A 6000-nucleotide genomic window follows, 5' to 3' on the forward strand; every position below is an offset into this window, starting at 1 on the left:
ATTTTCTTTATGCACATGAGCAGCCTGAGCCAAGCTTTGCTCTCCATGTGATCTCTGTAACCCAGATTCCTTGTCCTAGCTGATGCTTTTGGTGTTTAAGAATGTTTCAGGGAAAATTATAAGGCATTGTAGAGTTAAATCTGGGCATGAGTTGAGCTGGTGGGTGGGTGGGTGGGTGGTGGAGTTTCCTTAGGCACTTAAATTTTCAGGGGAGTGCTTGGAGATGGGGGGTGTTGCAGCAGGAGCTCACTGACTCTGCTCCCCATGCCCTTTGGTGTTTTTATGGCTAAAGGAACAGCAGGGCAGTGCAGGAGAGTGAGCTGCAAGTGTCACCTGCCACGCACCACCATTTTCTAACTTTCTCAAAATCTCTGGCTTTAACTGCTTTCAAACACAGGTTTGTCCTGCTTTCAGTTCCCACTGACTCCAATTACACCTGCCAAACTGCAACTGCGACTGAACCACTTTCTTTTGCACGGGGTTTTTGTTTGTCCCTTGAGTGAACAATTAAAGCAGGCTCTCTTCTACTGGTGCCGAATATTTGAGCAAGGGCTTGTAATTTATGTCACTTCTTCCACTGGAACTGGCAGTACTGAGAAGCAAACCACCTCCTCCAGAGTGCAGCTGGCTGCCAGTCACAGTGCTAATGCAGCAGAGTGCCCCTTTACTTTCTGCAGGCTCAGTTTAAGCTCTGTCCGTGCTGGCGAGAGCAACTACAGGGCCAGAAAATGAAATAATAGGAACTATAAGCTCTTCTACAGCTGAATGGTTTCAGAGATCCATCAGTTATTAGAGGCATTAATTCTTCCACAATTACTGGCACATTGTGACATATTAGAATAGAGGAGAGTTGGTCTCTAACCAAATCAGACCAACCAGACTATTCACTGAAGCCACTGAGTCCTTTCGGACTCACTTCTTTAGCAGAGTTGGCAGTGCTGGAACACACTGGGAGAAACAGCCAGGTTTTTTCACTTCAATTAGGACACAGAAATTTGTAGTTTATTTCGTCTCCTATCTAATAGTACAACCCAATGGTGCCTATGAGTGAGATTTCCTTTTTTGTTTGTTTGTGTTTTTCTTAAGAAGCTGGATTCAGCTGGGCCCTGTGCTGAACTGGTTGAGACAAGTCCTTCACCTGCAGACTCTGACATCTACCCCTGCCCTGACCACTAGAAAAGCCATTATATTTTTCAGTAATGAAATACTCCTGCTTCTCCATATCACAGAGATTGTGTGGCAGGTGGTGCCTTGGATCCTCCCCTCACAAACATGGGCTTCTGTTCATGAGTACCTCCATTTTAGCAGGCAAGCATATATCTCTACACCTTAACACCGTCACATTGCAAGATGGAAAGGGCCAGAAAAATGCCAAGAACTCCCTATTCTTTTCCCTTAGGAATGTCTAGTCGTTTTCTGAGCATTGAGCTCCTTGAACCTGGGATTCTGGCAGAGCCAAGCCTTTTGGTGTGTTTGGGTGGTTTGAGTTTTTAAGGGCCTTTTCTAATCTGTCTGTTGTTGACACTATGTGTCTATAAACATGCCTTCCTAGACAGGCAAATGAGGGCTAAATTTTTGTGTCATAACCATAAAATCATATCACTTATTAGAATTACAAGTGTCCCTTCTTTTGTATGTATATAATGGTAATAATTCTGTCTAATGATGGGAGTGGTCACAGCAATCCTTATTCTTAGCAGGAGGAAATTATGCCATTTCTTTGCATGTAAAACTTCCATTATTTGGATGAGATTCCTGTGACAAAGGTCATTATATCTGTAATACGTATTTATAATTGTTTAAAGACCTGAGTAGTTTATGGAATACGTTCTGATGCAATATAGACAGGAACCCGGTGAATTTTCATCATGCTATTGATTAAAAAGCCCACCACTACCTAGTGAAGATAAGGGAAAGAATTGGAAACTAGGTCAAAATTCCTTTTACTCTGTATACATAATTTCACATTTGTTTAAAAAAATAATCTTTGCTTATTTTTTTCTTCAAGATAATCTCTGCCTTTGTTTCAAAAAGGTTATTGATTGGATTGTTAACTTAAATAGTCTGTGGCGGGTGTGACAGAGCACATGACTGCAATTAATCTTGTGATGCAGAATCCATTATTGAAAAAGCACTAATGAGCCATTCTAAGGCCTTCACTGGTCACAGAGTGCCTGGGAGCAGCAGATTGCTCCTGCCCTTTAATGTCCGTTTTAGTCTTCAGTGTTATACAGCCAGTGTAAGCAGAAGAGATTTTTTGATTTTTTTAGGGTATTTATTTTAAAATTATCTTTCCCATTGGCCTGTAATTGCACCAGGTGCAGGAGACAAGAATTGGTCTCTGAATGTCCTCACCTCCCCACTCCTCTGAGCAGATGTCTGGTGAACATAGTGTACAATGAAAACCAGTGGCATGTGAAACATGGATGTCACTATAAAATATGGTCTCAGTTGCAGAGTTCAGATCCAGAGGAGAGTTTCAACAAAGACAAGAGAGCTTTCAAACCTGATCTACAGTTTAAAATATTGTTTTAAGACAAAGGGATGAGCTGTTGGAAACCTCACTGCAAGTTTTATTGTCTATGTTGTTTACAGCTATTGCAGCATAGCAAAAGTTTAGGTAGAGAATAGTTATGGTAGATTAGAAACTGTCAGTGTTAACATATTGCCTTCTCCTTCAACAGAACTGCTCCCGGGGTGTGTTTTAGAGGTCTGTCTATTGACTTTGGTGACACCATAAATATGTGTTACTTCTTCCTCTTATTAGATCTGTGGAGCTGATACCTACTTGTGAGAGTGATCCAGGGTTTCCCAGGGCTGAGCCACCACCTGAATTATTAACTGAGTTCCAGCTGCAGAGTCTTTGCTGCACACCTTTACCATAGCAAATGCTGTTTATCACAAGTTTAGGCGAAATAAGACTGTTTCTTCATCTTAATCATATAAGTGATGAACTTAAGCAAGAAAACTTTCAGCTCTCTGGCTTGTGCACTACCATAGTGTCCGTAACTTGAACCATATTTTGGACTGCTCTTTGTGTAAAAGAAAATTGTTTGTGGGCTGAATTAGCCTTTTAAAAAAAACAAACCAAAACAACACCAAAAAAAAAAAAAAAAGATTTTGAATTTACCTATTCTAACTTGCCACATGCAGCTACAGAGGGCTTTGTGTTTAGGTATTCTGACACAGAGGGAATGCTAAGAAATTCTGTGATATGGAGCAGGGATGATGTTCACTAACATTGCCTCAGGAAGTCTTGGATGTGTGAATTTTCTCATAGGATGTAAAACACTGGGTTTTGAACAAAAGTAGCAGGAATATAGAGAGATTATGAAGAAGGAGAGCAGGGAGGGAAGGAAAAAGAATTTTAATGTATCTACTGGCATGCTTGCCATACGTTACAGTGCCTCATCATGCTGCTGGCATAAGTAAAAATAGTGTTTCCAATGACATTAGATTAGGGTCATGGTACCACAAGGGATGTTGCTTAATGCTAAAAAGGATCTGACCTAGAGGCCTAAGAAAGACATGTCCACGAGATATTCTTTTTGCCTTATACATGGCATAAGCCCTGGACTAACAGAGAACAATCTGCAGCTATGCAGACACTACTCTTGTAGTTACAGTACTGGGAGACAGAGTCTAATGGAGTGAATAAACTGGTATATTTTTGCAAAATATTTCTTCATTGCTAGTAAGAAGAAACCACTGTGGCCCTTGCTCTACTATTAATATTTTCTAAGGAATCCTCAGTCCACAAGTCCTCTTTTAGTCTTGTGGTAGGTGAGGTTCTTAAGAAGTGCTCTGCAAAATAGGATGAGGCATTACTGATAAAACACATGCAGCACAGCAGACTTGCAGAGGTGTTTTTGAGGCAAATGAGTAACAAAGCAGCCAAGACTGATAACTGGAAGAGAGCGGAAATGGCTGCAAAGGGACATGTGACCTTTGTGTCATGTCAGAAAAGGGGATCTTTAGCTGGAGCCTCTGCAATGAGAAATGTGTGTACACAGGCAAATGGGCATGTGAAGATGCGTATGCATTTAGCTGTGATTTATTTCCATAAGTTTGGTTCCATTCTTTCTGTTTCTTTTCAAATGTGACTCGAGCTATTTAGCTCTGATTAGCTCACCTTCCCGTATGAGTTGCTTTTTGTGATATATTCCAGCAATGAACAACATTTCTGGAAGCAACTCTGATGCTGGGATGAATTCCTCCCGATGTGTAGTGTGGCCCATTTGTTCTATTTACTGGTGTTGGAATAAGGTTTGCATTCAATGTAAATCAGATCTGGAGGAACATATCAGTGTCATGTCAGGTTCTGCTAGCTTGATAGTATCAGAAATTATATAAGGTCCTCTCAGGAAGAAAAATTATTCTGTCAAATCTTCTTTTGCATAGTTGCTGTTTTAAGCTCCCCAGAACTTTAGTTTGGACTTGGTTCAGTATAAATCTCAGTAAAATCTGACACTTGTCTCGTGCTGACATTTCAAAACCCAGTGATCTTCTTAGCCCATCTGAGCTCATCAGTATTGTCAAGACATTTCTTTATTCAAAGGCTTAAGAGTGATAGGAGCAATGTCACGGATCCTTTCCTCCTTAAATATCTCCTTTATTTTCTGTTCTATTTCCTTAATAACTTAGGTATACACATTTCTTTGCTGGACAGGCTTAGTTTTCATATCAAAACCATGGAAATATAACTGGGGAACAAAAATCCTTATTACAGCATTTGGTAGTACCATGGACACATAAAGGAAATATCTTGCCCACAGCATTATTGCCTTACCCAGCAATGCTTAGCAACTGTTTGCTTCACTAGCTAGAAAATACAGAGACTTCTTGTGGGGTGGTGATGGGCGGTGTGACAACACAGCAAAATACTGCTGATAGGTCTGGTAATGAAGATGGCACATCTGTGCTCACATCTACCATAGACATGCCTTTTTTTCTCACTGGAGAAGCAGCCTTTCTTTCTGCACTCTTAAAAAGGCACTTAGGCCAGTGGAAGTGGAAAAGATTTTTTCATACCCATTGGCTGTAGTCTAAGAACAGCAGATTGGCTGGAGGTGAAAAAACCTGTGAACCTGACAGTGTGAGTTTCTAGGAGGAGGCAGTAGTGCTGTATGTGCATACTTGTATTTCTAGTGTTTCTGTAGATGAGCAGTTGACAATCCCTGTCATGACTATGCACAGTGTTAATGCTTTCATGTGTCAGAGAGAGATGCCAAATATGTGGCTTTCCACCAGTAGCTTATTGCAGGTGATTTAGACAATGTTTCAGCCTGATAGGGGTGGTTTGGGAGTACAGTACTTTATTTCAGCCGTGTATTTTTCTTGTTTTGTTTTGCAGAAGGAACACTGATCCTACCTTTGGTTTGTTTGTTTGTTTGTATTTTCCCCTCCAGAAAGCCCATTGCTGACCCTGCTACTGTGATACCGCTGTTTTGCAAAGCTGGAGTTGACACGCATGTAGGGGCGGGGGTTGTAACTCTGGCAATTTGTCCTTCCCAATTAGATGTGACTGTTCTGCTAGCTTTCCCTTCTTTATTCCTTTCATTTAGTTCATTGTGGGAGTTGGCTTGGGTTTTTTTTCCCTTTTGGTTTCTTGTTTTGATCCTGGAAGGTTAGCTGTGCAATTTGGTTTCTTCTGTGCCAACCAACTTTAGTGGCAGAGCTCTTAAAAAAATTAAAAGCTATATCCCTCCATCCTGTCTTGCATCTTCTCTGTACACCACCGCTTCCATTTAAGCAAACTTTACAGAATTGCTCCACCCATTTGGACACCAGGAAGGGAAGCTGTGAAATGGAGAATAACCTCATTTCCACCAGGTCCTTCGTTCCAGTCGAAACAACGCTAATTGAAACTGTAGTCCATTTTCTATTAAAACAGATGGTCTCTCTCTGAAATCGGGTTTGTTTCTGATTTCATCCTTTCTCTTGTTTTCTTTAAAAAAAAAAAAAAAAAAAAAAAAAAAAAAAAAAAAAAAAAAAAAAAAA

General features: G+C 40.5%; 1 protein-coding gene across 7 annotated transcripts in view; it reads left to right on the top strand.

Annotated features, from left to right (window-relative positions):
• Nucleotides 1-6000, top strand: part of DPF3 (double PHD fingers 3) — a 159550-nt gene that overhangs the window by 149695 nt on the left and 3855 nt on the right. The window lies entirely within an intron of this gene.

This window comes from Empidonax traillii, unplaced genomic scaffold (genome assembly GCF_003031625.1).
Source record: "Empidonax traillii isolate 1590-97213 ecotype Southwest subspecies unplaced genomic scaffold, ASM303162v1 scaffold56:size2478089, whole genome shotgun sequence".
NCBI lineage: Eukaryota > Metazoa > Chordata > Aves > Passeriformes > Tyrannidae > Empidonax > Empidonax traillii.